The sequence below is a fragment of the Chlorocebus sabaeus genome, chromosome 25 (assembly GCF_047675955.1).
Source record: "Chlorocebus sabaeus isolate Y175 chromosome 25, mChlSab1.0.hap1, whole genome shotgun sequence".
NCBI classification, from domain to species: domain Eukaryota; kingdom Metazoa; phylum Chordata; class Mammalia; order Primates; family Cercopithecidae; genus Chlorocebus; species Chlorocebus sabaeus.
The window spans coordinates 47,475,191-47,490,400 of NC_132928.1; positions in this window are offsets into that span (position 1 = coordinate 47,475,191).

The window sequence follows — 15,210 nt, forward strand, 5'->3', positions numbered from 1 at the left end:
ACGTCACCAGCCACGGGCAAGCCCGCTCAGCTGACACAGCTCATGTCCTCTGTAAACAGGGCCCGGGAGAGCGCTCTGTGTGCCTCCGGTCAGGAGCTCCGTGGCTCGGCCTTGGTGGGGAGAAGGGCATTACTCACTGGACCCCGTCCTCTCCCCAACATTGTTTGCCCATTTTCACCAGGGGACTGAAAGGGGGATGGGGGAGAAGGGCGGGTGAACACAGGAGAGTGGAGCTGTTTGTTTTCTCCTTCCTGTTAACAATGCAACATCTGTTCCCCAGCCTGGCAGCTGGACCAAAGTGAATTGATGAGAGCATTCATGCCTCTGGATCAGGGGGTGGGGAGTGGGAGGGGGAAGGAGGGAGGGCTGCCCCAAGGGCTGAAGCCTCTCTGAACAATAACAATAGCAACAATCATGAGAATATCTTCAACACCATTTGGCAGTTTGACCGTGGAGCCCACAGAGCCCGTGGAGCTGGGTAACTTGATGTTCCAGCAGATCCAGGTATTGTAATGAACACACCAAACAGAGATCTGTGTGCCTTTTTTTTTTTTTTAAAGAATCGCCCAATTAAAGGAATAGTGTTTACCTAGTAAATATCTATTTTGGCTCATGCACAGTGATAGAAAACATCTTTATTTACCTAAGAATGAATCTGAGAGAGGTGAAGCTGACAGAGGTGGAGTGACAGCAAAAAGGCAAAATGAGGGTTAACGTAGCAGTGAGGAGAAAGAAGGACCCGCCTTCTCCTGGCCTCCTCCTGCCTCCCTCCTGTTCCTTCTAGTTAATCTGTGGCTACTTCCTTCTCAGCTCTGGTGTCTACTGTTGGCCTGTGCAGGGCTCAGTCTCTCCTCTACCTGCACTTAACTCTCAATGTTTTTGTCTAGTCTTATGGCAGTGGGATCCACCTAAATACTGACCACTCCCAATTTATACACTTGACTCAGATCTGTCCCCTGAATGTCAGCCTCATGTATTCAACAGCCCACTTACCATCTTCAACTGAGTATCTAAAGTCATCTCAAAGCTGAGCATCACCAAATGAGCTTCTTGGGTCGTCTATCCACGAAACTTGATCTTCCATAGTTTTTCTCATCTCAGCGAATGGCAATTACGTTCTTCCTGAACTCTTCTCTTACTCTCATATCTCACAACACACTGTAGGCAAAGCCTGTGGGCTCTATCTTCAAAATGCATCCCAGAACCCGGTCACTTCTCTCTGCCTCGACTACTTTGTTCCCTGTTCTAAGCCATCATTAGTTCTTTCCTAGATTATTACAGCAGCTTGCCGACTGGTCTGCCTCTGCCTTTGTGCTGCCTTCCTCTTGCCCAGCCTGTTCTCAACACAGCAGGCAGAGAGACCCTGTAAAACCATGATTTTGATCAGGTTCCTCCCCTGCTCAAAACCCCATATGCTCCCCATAGCAGAGGAGAAGCCTGCGAGGTTCTATCCAGTCTGGCCTCCTGCTAACCCTCTGACTTCTCTCACTGCTCACTACTTCAGCATTGCTGGCCTCTTGTGTTCTAGAACATGCCAGGCACTCCCAGCTCCAGGCCTCTTCCTGGACGGCTCTTCTCTCAGATGTTTGCTTATCTTGCTTTTTATCTTTATGTATTTACCCCAGAATTCCCTACCCTCCTTTTTTGGTCTATTTTCCTCTATAACACTTGTCACACGTGAAAAGTTCCATCTTCCACTGATTTATTTTGCTTATTGCCTCTTCCCAGTGGTGACTGCACAATGTGCAGGAAGGAATGCTTATTGTTTTGGACTCTGCTGTTCCTCTGGCCCTGGAACGGTGCTCGGCATGCAGAAGACACTCAACAAACATTTGATGAATGCATGAACTGATGAACAAACAAATAAATAAATGGATGCATGAATTCTGCTTTTGTTTCTGGCAGAATGGCTATGATATGGTTTGGCTCTTCATCCCCACCCAAATCTCATCTTGAACTGTACTCCCATAATTCCCATGTATTACAGGAGGGACCCAGAGGGAGATAATTGAAACATGGGGGGGTTTCCCCCATACTGTTCTCATGGTAGTGAATAAGTCTCACAAGATCTGATGGTTTTATCACAGGTTTCTGCTTTTGCATCTTCCTCATTCTTTATTTGCCTGCTGCCATCCATGTAAGATGGGACTTGCTCCTCCTTGCCTTCCACCATGATTGTGAGGCTTCCCCATCCACGTGGAACTGTAAGTCCAATTAAACCTCTTTCTTTTGTAAATTGCCCAGTCTCAGGTATGTTTTTATCAGCAGTGTGAAAATGGACAAATGCAGGCTAGATTGCTAGAGGCGCATCCCACACCCTCTGAACCAACGAGAAAGTGTTGAGTGTTTATTTTGGGTATAGCATCTCTCTTCCCCTGAAAGAATGGTGGGTCAGAAAGGCAAGGTGGACTGTTTGGTCCTAGGGACCCATTATGGCTCTTGGGGAAAGGAATGTGGGGCTGCCCCCAGTGAAAATCATGAACAAAGACTTTTGTTCCAGTTCACTGAGTTACCTCCGGTGCCTTTTTCAGATTGACTGCTATTAAGTACTGTTGGGAAAATGCAGTAGATTACAGATGAGGGTGACATGAGGACAACTGTCACCAGACACAGGAGAGAGATGAAGAATGGAAGCTGTCAGGTTAGGGCCTGAACCCTATTCTTCAGCAAGTGGTCATGACCCTTTGCTCTGTAATCTCTTTTGAAGCTTTCTGGGTCCTTGGAAGGTGGTGACCTTTCATATGATTTTGATTCTTGACTCATCTCTTTCTATCCTTTAGGGACCAGGGCTGAAAGAAAGAAAACACGACAGCACGGCTTTTCCCTGGGTTAATCAAAGTGGCTTACATTTGTACAGTTTGCTAAGAACTTCCATATGGACTCTTTCAACATTGTTTGAGGGCCAATTATATGCAAGGAAACTGTGCTAAGTATTAGTGATACTAAAGACAGCTTTAATACAGCATGATGAATGCTGTGAAATGTTAATGTAATTAAAGCAACACCAAAAGGTTCGTGAAATGTTAATGTAATTAAAGCAACACCAAAAGTTAGGCAGCTTATTCCTTTTATGTAGGTTACAAAACAGATTTAGAGATTAAGTTGCTCTAGAATACATTAGAAGAGGCCAGGAGTGGTGGCTCATGCGTGTAATCCCAGCATTTTGGGAGGCCGAGGCAGGTGGATCACCTGAGGTCAGGAGTTTGAGACTAGCCTGGCCAACATGGTAAAACCCATCTCTACTAAAAATACAAAAATTAGCTGGGCATAGTGGTGAGAGCCTGTAATCCCAGCTACCCAGGAGGCTAAGGCTGGAGAATAACTTGAAGCAGGGAGGTGGAGGTTTCAGTGAGCCACACCCAAACGTGACAACAGAGTGAAACTCCATCTCAAAAAACAGAGAGAGTACATCAGATTAGAGGATCCCTAGGAAATGGATTTGACCCCAGATGTTCTGGTGCCCAGTCCAGTGCTCTAACCTTTATGTTATATGCTATTCAAGGGTGCCTTCCTCAATCATTTTCTAAGCCTACACATAGTCACGCTAGTGCGTGACCTCAGCTACCTGTTCTAGAAACACTAAGCAAAGAGGTGTATGAGATTATCTTGAAGTCTGCTTGCTGAGGTGGGAGATAGGACCCAGACATCCTTTGAATTAGGATTCTTAGGTTTCTGTCACTCAAGATTATCTCAACTCTGCCACTTGTGATTGACACTGATGAAATTTTTTTAACGTCTATAAGCCTCAGGTTCTTCATCTGCAATATGGAGATTATCGTTCCTATATCAAAAGGTTGTTACAAGGATTAATGAGCTTATAGTTATAAAGCACTGTATTAGTTTATAAGGGCTGCCATAACAAAGTACAATAGATGGTGTGGCTTAAACAACAGAAACTTACACAAAAAATAAAAACAAACCAACAGAAATTTATTTCTCACAGTTCTGGAGCATAGAAGTCCAAGATCAAGATGTTGGAAGGGTTATTTTCCTCTTTTATATTTTATTTTTTATTATTTTTTGAGACGGCGTCTCATTCTGTGGCCTAGGCTGGAGCGCAGTGGTGCAATCTTGGCTCACTGCAGCCTCTGCCTCCCGGATTCAAGTGATTCTCCTGCCTCAGCCTCCCGAGTAGCTGGGATTACAGGTGCATGCCACCACACCTGGCTAATTTTTTGTGATCCACCTGCCTTCGCCTCCCAAAGTGCTAAGATTACAGGTGTGAGCCGCTGTGCCCAGCCTGGGTTAGTTTCTTCTGAGGTCTGCTTCCTTGAGTTTCGGATGGCCATCTTCTCAGTGTCTTCATATGGTCTTTCCTCTGTGCACCCCTGTGTACCATTGTGTGCCCTTATCTCTTCTTTTAAGGACACCAGCCAAACTGGATTAGGCCTACCCTGATGGCCACATTTTAACTTAATCATTCCTTTAAAGGCCGTATCTCCAAATACAATTACATTGAGAGAGTATGGATGTTAGAGCTTCAACATGGGAATGTTTGAGGGACAAAATTCAGGCTGTAACAACCACCTAACACAGAGCTTGGCATATAGTTTGTTAAATAAATAAATAAAAGTAAAACCTAACACTTTGCTTGAAGCTCTGTTCTCAGCCTGTGCAGCTCCTTAGGGATGGTGAGTCCTGCAGGCTCGTTACCATGTGTGCACCATCACACTTCTCTCTCATAAATACATCTCTCTCAAACTTCCAGAATGGTTCCTAGTCCTGCTATTTTTATACTGCTGGGTTTTAGAAGATTCTAAATTTATTCGTTTCATATCCTTTGTGATTTTCTAGAATTTAGAAATATCCTCTCTCAACTTTTAGCTTTTCAGATGGAATGGTCCCTTGGCACAGCAGAAATATCCTGACCTGGGAGTCAGGAGATCTTGGTTCAAGCCTCAGTTCCACTGCAAACCAGCTTTGGGCAAGTATCCTCAGCTTTCTGAACTTCTGATTGTCCAGATAAAGACTGCAGGGGGAGGGGAGAATGGACTAAGTGCTACAATTTCGTATTCAGTGAACATTTCACAGAACATAGTGGATAAGAGCATGGACTTGGACTCAAGACAGATGTGGCTTTAAATCCCACCTTCACTACTTTCTAGTTGAGTACCTTTGAGCAAGTTACTTGAGCCCCAGTTCCTCATCTGTAAAATGAGAATAATGGTACCTCCCTTCATAGGGTTTCAGTGAGGCTTACATGAAATAATGCATATAAAGTTCATTCAGTATGATGCTTGGATGTGCAGACTCCCTTCCTGGCTTCATTGTATTACTGAGCCATCTTTCCCTGTGCTTGCCTTTCCATAGAGCCAGCAACCAGACCACACACACTCTGTACTCCAGGTGTAGCAAGAGATTGGTTTTGTGTGAAGAAAGAATAATGTTCTCCATTTTGTTGCTGGTTCATAACGGTGTTCAGCATATTTATTTATTTATTTATTTATTTATTTATTTATTTATTTATTTTTACTGAAGTAGTTCATTAGTCTCATGCTCTCTGTGGGTCATAAATAGATCAATTCAACAGCAGGGGCCGGGTGCAGGGCTCACACCTGTAATCCCAGCACTTTGGGAGGCCAAGGTGGGTGGATCACCTGAGGTCAGGAGTTCAAGGCCTGCCTGGCCAACGTGGTGAAACCGTGTCTCTACTGAAAATACAAAAAAATTAGCTGGGCATGGTGGCGGATGCCTGTAATCCTAGCTACTTGGGAGGCTAAGGCAGAATAGCTTGAACCCGGGAGGCAGAGGTTGCAGTGAGCTGAGATCATGCCATTGCACTCTAGCCTGGGCGACAAGAGCAAAACTCCCATCTCAAAAAAAAAAAAAAAAAAATTCAGCAGCAGGGTGAATAGGCACGCAACAGTGCGACTGCTCAGTTAAGGCCTTCGTTATAATCAGGATATAAAAATCAGTGTCTGTAAGATTTTTTCACTGGGTTTTATTATCATACTTTTTATAGCTTCTTGCTATAGCAAAGTGTCAAATCATTTCTTTTAAAATTTTTGTCTAACCTTCATTGCAGTATATAATAAAAATTTATATGAAGAAGTAGTAATATTAACTTTGCAGTATTAAATCCATTTTCCTTTCAATCTATAGAACACATGGAAAAAAAGAAAAAGTGCTATACCCTCCTCCTTGTCAGTCAAGGCAAACGTTTAATTAAAACTTTTTCTTGGTCCCATCTCAAGGGCTGACAGATGTCTAACCCCTAAGTATAAGTCACAGATCTATCCTAATAGCTCTTGAGATCATTGCTGGAGGATATGGTTGAAGGTGGTGGTAAGAAGGCGCATCCTCCTTAAAGTTAATAACTCAATTTCAAACCAAACGGATAAGAGTTAGGTTTCAGTTGGGAGAACATTTCGAAGTTCCAGGTTTATTCTGCTTCAGTTGTTTTAAAAATCAGAGGTTTTAATGCAGCTAAATGTTCTTTAAGAAATACTTCTGGCATTTTGTAAAAAGAAAGTGCACCTAAAGGGATGTCAAAGATTCATCTAAATTTGATTCTCAAATGATAGTTTCTCAAGTGTTTAAAGACAGTTGTTATGTCTTGTGGGCGTCTGCAATTTTCTTGGCTAAATTCTTCACCTCCTTCAATGACTTCTAATGTGACAGCATTGCCCAGTTCTGAATGTCTTGTTCAGTTGTCATTCAGTGTGCTTGTCAACCGTGATGAAGGCACCCAGAGATGAGCCTACCACTTCAGAAGTGGATTGACCTGTGCACAATGAAGTCATTCTTCTCCGGTCCCTCTGTGGAATTTTACACTTCCACTAACTCTAGCCATATAAGCATTAGTTTGTCAACAACATCACAATATTAATTCATACTTTCTTTTAGTCAGCAAAAACCTCTAAATGATCTGCTGTTATTTCCTTCTCCCTAACAAGAGTAATTTAAAAAACCTTTCGTTTTGAAATGATGATAGATTTTCAGGAAGTTGGAAAGATAGTACACAGAGGTCTGGAGTATCCCTCCCTCAGTTTCCCCCAACAGTTATATCTTACTTAGCTATAGTACAATAGCAAACCCAGGAAATTGATATTGGTACAATGTGTAAGGTATAGCTCCACACGACTTTATCTCTTTTTGCCTTACAGGAATAATCTGAGCTCATTAAATAACAAACCCTGTAACTGCATAAACATCTTCAGATACTGTCCTCTTTTCTCCTGTTTTGGAATCCTTTGTAACTATATTGTCAGAATCGAACTTTTGAGAGCTTCTTGTTTAACTTGAACTTTCCTCTCTTAATATGTCTTAATACTTCTCCAGACCAAAACAAAAAACAAAAGAAAACAAAACAAAATAACCAATCAAGCAAAATCCTCCTCCCTTGGTGCTCCTCATATCAATAAAACCACCATTTGCTCAGTTACTCAAGCTCAATTCTGGAAAACAACCTTACTCTTCCCCTTTGCTTATACCCTTTATCCACTCCATTAGCAAATCATGGCAAATCTGCTTTTGGAATTCATCCAGAAGCCCCATCATGACTATCCCTGCCACATCGAAGCCACTGCCATTCTGGCCTCCACCACTGATCTCTGGCCTCTGCTCTTGCCTCTTCCAATCTGTTCTCCCCAGTGAGCACAAAGAGAGCCTTCACAGGAGTAATCTAAGCCAGTGGCACTCTTCAGCTTAACCTTGCCAGGGGCTTTCCACACAATAATAGCTAAATACTTACTTATACAGCACTTATTATATGCCAAAGGATGTTAGTGCTTTACAGATAGTCAGTCTTCACAACACTCCTGTGAGGCCAGCTGTAGCCTGATCTACATCCTACAACTGTTATACATCCACCTGTCAGAGAGGGCGTATGACTGTCCCGAGGTCTTACAGCTCCCACGTGGAAGAGTCAGGATAAGACCTCCACAGATTAGCTCTGGAGTACACTCTATGCCATCCTGCCTTGTGCTTCACCCACAAAAGAATTCACATTTGCATGGCCTAAAGGACTGCAGCATCCCGCCCTAGTAGCTCTCTGACCCATTTCCCACCACTCAGCCTCTTCCATACACATTGGCATCTTTGCTGCTCCTTTGACATGCTAAGAGCATAGCAACACCCCTCTGCAGCAGCACCCTCCTGCAGCAGCAAACCCCTGCTGCAGCAAACCCCTGCTGCAGCAGCCCCTCTGCACCAGGACCCTCCATAGTAGCAATTCCCCTGCAGTAGCACCCCTCTGAAGTGATGCCTCCCTGCAGCAGCACCCCCCAGCAGCAGCACCCCGCTGCCAGCACTCCCTGCAGCAGCGCCCCCCACCAGCACCCCCCCACCAGCATCCCCCTACCAGCACTCCCCTGCCAGCACCACCCTGCAGCAGCACCTTAGTACCTGCTCATCTCTCTGCCTGCAATATTATTCCTCCAGAAAGACTCATGGCTTAGCCTCATTTTATTTAGGTCTCTGTGCAAATGTTTCTACTTCAGACAGATCTCCCCTGACCACCGAAATAGCAGCCTTCCATCCTTGCCACTATCTCCCGAGCTTGCTTTATTTATTTTTAAAATAAACTTATTTTTTAGGAGTAGCTCTTGATTTACAAAAAAAATTAAAAAGAATAGTACAGAGTTCCTATATGCCTCACATTGAGTTCTTCCAATTATTGACATCTTATTTTGATATAATACATTTGTTATAATTAATGAACAAATATTCATACATTGTTACTAATGAAAGTCTACACTTGCCGGGCGCGGTGGCTCACGCCTGTAATCCCAGCACTTTGGGAGGCCGAGGCGGGCGGATCACGAGGTCAGGAGATCGAGACCATCCTGGCTAACACGGTGAAACCCCGTCTCTACTAAAAATGCAAAAAATTAGCCGGGCGAGGTGGCGGGCGCCTGTAGTCCCGGCTACCCGGGAGGCTGAGGCAGGAGAATGGCGTGAACCCGGGAGGCGGAGCTTGCAGTGAGCCGAGATCGCGCCACTGCACTCCAGCCTGGGCGACTGAGCCAGACTCCGTCTCAAAAAAAAAAAAAAAAAAAAAAAAAAGAAAGTCTACACTTTATATCCAGATTTCCTTAGGTTTAACCTAGTATCACTTTCTGTTCCAGGACTCTATCCAGGGTACCACATGAGATGTAACTGCCGTCTCCTTAAGCACCTCTTAACTGCCGCAGTTTCTCAGACTTCCCTTGTGTTTTATGACCTTGGCAGTTTTGAGGAGTACGAATTGGGTATTTTATAGATTGTCTCTATATTGGGATTTGTCTGATATTTTTCTCATGGTTAGATTGGAGTTATATGTTTTAGTGAGGAAGATCACAGGGAAAGTGCCATTCTCATCATATCATATCAAAGGAACATCCTATCGACATGACTTATCACTGTTGATGTTGACCTTGATCATCTGTCTGAGCTAGTCTTTGTCCTGTTTCTCTAAAGTTATTCAAGTTACTGCACCCGCCCAACCCCTTTTCATACTGTCCCTTTTTGGGGGAAGTCACCCTGCACAACTCACACTTAAAGGATGGAGAATTAAGCTCCATCTCCTTAAGAGTGGATTATCTCCATGTGTTGTTTGGAATTCCTCTGCCTGGAAGGTTTCTGTCTTCTTTCCCATTATTTATTTATTTATTCAGTCATTTACATGTGCCAGTGTGGACTCATGGTTATTTTTTCTGTACTTGGGTTATAATTCAATGCTACTTTATTTACTTTCCTGCTCAAATTGTTCCAGCTTCGGCCCTGGGAGCTCTTTCAGTTTGCTGCTGTGTCTCCTTTGACATACTCCCATCAATGTGGGGTCGTTTTGTTTATTTGTTTTGTTTCTCCATTTTGAATAAGAAAGTTTACTTTCTTGCTTTCTGGCACTGTGTTTTAAGCTTATCTTGTAAATATCCTACCCTAGTCCTAGAATCAGCCATTTCTCCCAGTTTTCTTTATTTTTCAGTAACATCACTACCTGAAATTGCATGGCATATTTGTTTGCATATTTGCTTTTTATTACTCTCTCCCCCAATAAACAGCAGGTTCCATGAGGATAGGAACTTTGCAGTATTCCTAGTTATTGAATAGTGCCTGCTACAAAATATATGCTCAGTTAACTTTGTTGAATCAGCTTCAGAAGTTGGTTGTTCATAACTCACAATTTACTTTTTGGCACATGGGAGTTTTGGCTGTCATGGTTATATTTTCCCTAAAGTTTTCCTCATCTTTGTAATCCTGATGCCTCCTTACTTGTTGATCAAAATTAAGTCTGGAATAGCAGTTTCTTTATTACTTCTTCAATTCTGTATCCAAAATAAGAATTTAGAGAAGTTCTGTTTTTTTTAAAAAAGAAAATGAGACATGCGACTTTTTTCCAGATAACTGAAAACAATTTCCTACCACATCTGTATTTTCTTTCTTTTTATAAGACAAGGTCTCACTTTGTCACCCAGGCTGGAGTGCAGTACAGTGGCATCATCACGGCTCACTTTAGCCTTGACCTCCTCAGCTCAAGCAATCCTCCTGCCTCAGCCCCGTAAGTAGCTGGGATTACAGACAGGCACCACCAACCTGGCTGATGTGTGTGTGTGTGTCTGTGTGTGTATTTTTTTTTTTTTTTTTTTTTTTTGAGACAGAGTCTTGCCCTGTCATCAGGCTGGAGTGCAGTGGTGCAATCTCAGCTCACTGCAACCTCCGCCTCCTGGGTTCAAGCGATTCTCCTACCTCAGCCTCCCGAGTAGCTGGGATTACAGGTGCGCACCACCACACCCAGACAATTTTTATATTTCTTAGTAGAGATGGGGTTTCACCATGTTGGCCAGGATGGTCTCAATCTCCTGACCTTGTGATCCACCTGCCTCGGCCTCTTAAAGTGTTGGGTTTACAGGTGTGAGCCACCAGGCTTGGCCAGTTTTTGTATTTTTTGTAGGGATGGGATTTCACCATGTTGCCTAGGCTGGTCTCAAACTGCTGGGTTTGAGCCATCTGCCCATCTCAGCCTCCCAAAGTGTTGGGATTACAGGCGTGAGCCATGGCGCCTAGCCCAAAATTCTGCTGGCATTCCCTCTTCTCTTCCTCTTTCTCTTTCTAAAGATGTGGCTACCAAATTGCCAAGTTACCATGGGATAATTAAAATGCCCTTCAGGTTTCATAAATATTTATTGAGCACCTATTCTGTGCAAGGCCTTTTTTAAGGAATTACGGGTAAGGAAATTTTATGGCTCTTATAGTAGGGATTAATGGCAAGAAAGATATAGACAAAAATAATTACAGCAAAACAAAACATGTAAAATCCTAGTAAGGCAAAAGTAAAGTGCTGTAGAGGTTTGGGGAGCAGAAAACTGCATCTATTTGGCAGATGGGGGAACTGGGAAACTGTCATTAATCCCGGGCATAGTTGTAAATGATGGATATAGAAAGAGGGTATATCTAGTAGAAGGTGCAGGATAACTCCTGATATGAGGTTGGGAAATTTAGTTATGTTTTGAAAACAGCAAAGAAAATAGTTTGCCTAAAGTTTATGAGCACATGTAGAAAAGCAGTGACAGGTAGGACTAGAAGAAGCAAGGGATTACTTTGGAAAGAACTAGGAATGTAGGTAGAGGAGTTTGAAGTCAGAGGTGTTTGGGTTTAAATCACACACAGGGAATCCCAGAAGGCTTTTTAGGAAGGGGTTCTTTGAGGAAGAAGTTATCTTGGAGAAAGTTGAGGTAAAGGCAGAGAAAATGATCAGGCATGTTTTGCAATAGGGTTAGAGAGCATTAGTGAAGGCGTAGACCAAGCTTGTATCTGTGAGCATGGGAAGGTGAATACAGATGCAAGTTGGAGCCTGACAGAACTTGACAGCCAGGGGGATCAAGGGGAAGGGGCACCAAGCATGACTGAAGAACTAAGAGTGACACCTAGAAGAGTGGTGGAAAGCCACAAACACAGACCAAGGGGAATGAAGAAGTGGAAACTACGAAGAGCCCAGTTTTGCTCCTTTTTCCTCTGGTCTATCCCATCTGGGCAGCCATTTAGAGGCCAGCTGTTTGGGAGGTCCAGATTCCGAGGACAGTGAGGGCCCTCTCTGGATAAGAGGCTGGAAGTTTTGCCTCTCCTCTCAACCACAGTGCTTCCAGAAATTTCTGATACAACTGAACACTTTGATTATACCTTCTGGTTCCTTAACTGCCTTAGGGAAAACCACTCAGAAACAAGCCTCCTAATTCATTTGCCTAATGTTCCCAATAACATGGACTCTTTCTTTCAAGTCATAAAAACAATCTCCATGTACCAGTAGTACAAGGCCTGCACCACTCAGCTTCTTGGTATATATAAATTTGAATTATGGATTGCATTTTTCACATTGGAGTATATGTGAAATATGCCTCCAGGATTACCCCACTCGAAGGTCCCCTACATTCAGTAAATGGATAAAGAGCTCCCAGACTTGCTGACATACATCCCAATACTGGGATTACCCTGGTCTACTTTAAAGGTAAAATATTTTTTAAAATGTAGTAAATTCCTATTTTTCACAGATTCTGTGTTTGCAAATTTTACTCACTAAAATTTGTTTGTAGCCCCCAAATCTATGCTCAGGACAGTTCCCTAATCATTCAGATCCATATGCAGAGGGTAGAAATATTTGAGTAGCTGGACATACATGTTTCAAGCTAAGATGGAACAAGCGACCCTGTGCCTTCTTGTTCCAGCTCTCATACTATAAACAAGTGTCATTTTTGCAGTCTATTTAGTGCTACATTTTTCATATTTTTGCACTTTCTTTTGGTGACTGTGCTGTTAAAATGGCCCCCAAGCCTAGAGCTAAATTGCTATCTGGTGTAACAAGACTAAATGCCTTGGAGAAAATACATGTGTTAGCTGTTAGCTAAGCTTGGTTCAGGCATGAGTTATAGTGCTGTTGGCCCTGAGTTCAATGTTAATGAATCAACAATATATATTAAATAAAGTGTCTTTAAACAGAAACACACATAAAACAAAGGTATCTATTAATTAGTTATTGAAAATATGGCCAGCGGCTTGCGGGAACACCATATTTCCTCTGGGAAAAATGGTTTGACCGGCCTGGTGCAGTGGCTCACACCTGGAATCCCAGTACTTTGGGAGGCCAAGGCAGATAGATCACCTGAGGTCAGGAGTTCAAGACCAGCCTGGCCAACATGGTGAAACCCTGTCTCTACTAAAAATACAAAAAATTAGCCAGGCGTGGTGGCGGATGCCTGTAATCCCAGCTACTCAGGAGACTGAGGCAGGAGAGTTGCTTGAACCTGGGAATCAGAGGTTGCAGTGAGCCAAAATCACACCACTGCACGCCAGCCTGGGCAACTCTGTCTCAAAAGAAAACAAAAATGGTTGGATATTCATAAATTCAGGGCTTACAGAAGCTTTACAGAACATAACTACTTCAAATGAGTATCAACTGTGATCCCTTCCAAAACCATAGCTACATGCTAAAATGCAAGATGCAGATAGTCATAGATAGGCTTTGAGTTCATCTGAGCCGAAACCATTCCAGTGGATAGACAAAAATCTGTCCTGTCCTGAAGAGCCCATGAAAGAGGCATCAGTACCTCCATTCTTTCACCATTGTTTATGTAAACATGTATGTATGTACATACACCTTCATCCAAAAAAAGATTTGAAGTGACTAATTCAAAAGATAACATAAGCCAGAACTAGGTAAAATAAGAAGTGTTAAAGAGAAAGGAAAAGGAAACACAGTGCTAGGCACAAGGTGGTACCAGGAATGAAGCAAATACAAAATGCACTCTTAGTCTGGGCTGTTGCGACAAATCTATCATAGATCGGATGGCTTGAACAACAGACATTATTTATCATGGTTTTGGAAGCACTGAGATCAAGGTGCTGGGAGACTTGGTGTCCAGTGAGAGCCTGCTTCCTGGTATGCAGATGGCTGTCTTCTTCTTGTAGCCTCATATGGCAGAGAGCAGAGAGACAGAGCAAGCTCCCTCATGTCTCTTCTTATACAAGCATGAATCCCATTTCACCTTCAAATATCACCACACTGGGGATAAGGTTTCAACCTATGAATTTGGGGGGCACAAACATTCAGTCCATAGCATGCGGGATTGGATCCTAGGTATTTAACAAAGTTGGGTCATAAATCTAGCCCTAAGCTTCTGAGCAGGGAATGAGAAAAGGAAATTGATTAAGATATACAGTTCACAGGAATCATAAAACAAACATGACACTGTTGATTCAGATGTATTTCCAAGTTCTAGCAGCTTCCCACTGCACCTCTGATTCCTGCAGGTCCTTGCTGGCCCCTGAAGCCTTGTCAGCCAGCACCTCCCTGCTTCCCCAACATGTTTCTCACCCCTCATCTCCTTTTTTTCCTTGAACATGCCAAAGTCATGCCTGACTTGAGGCCTTTACACTATGTTTTGTCTCTTACTGGAATGCTTGTTTGCCACATCTTCACATGTCTAATTTGTCATTCAGGTCTCAGCTGAAAGTCCCATCTTCAAAGAAGTTTCTGACTTCCCAGTCTAAGAAACTGCCCTTCCCTTATCTCCACCCTTGTCTTGCTTCACCTTCTTTAATTTTTTTTCATAACAGTTAATCACCACATAACATTCTTTTACTTACTTATTTAATCATTTGCTCATTATCTATTTCTCCCATTATGTGAGGCCCATAAGCACAAAGACTGTACCTTCCAGAACACTGTCTGGCAAATAGTGGGATGCTTTGTAAATACTCGTTGAATAACGAACACTGAAACTAAAACTAGGGGACACTTTTTCCAAAGGGTCCTCCTTAAAAGGGACTCTGAGCAATGTAGTGGATATATTCTTAGCAGCACCCTCACAGCAGTCACAATGAAGAGTCCCCAGCAATTCTTGTTTTGTTTTATTTTTTTTAAAGACAGGGTTTCTCTGTTGCCCAGGTAACAGTGCAGTGAGGTGATCATAGCTCACTGTAGCCTAGAACTCTTGGGCTCAGGCAATCCTCCCACCTTGGCCTGCTGACTCACTGGGAATACAGGCGTGCACCACCACACCCAGCTTTTTTTTGAGACAGTCTTGCCCTGTCACCCAAGCTGCAGCGCAGTGGCATGATCTCGACTCACTGCAACCTGTGCCTCCCAGGCTCAAGCAATTCTCCTGCTTCAGCCTCCTGCGTAGGTGAGACTACAGGCACACCACCACGCCTGGCTAATTTTTATATATTTAGTAGAGACAGGGTTTTGCCATGTTGGCTGGGCTAGTCTCCAACTCCTGATGTCAAGTGATCTGC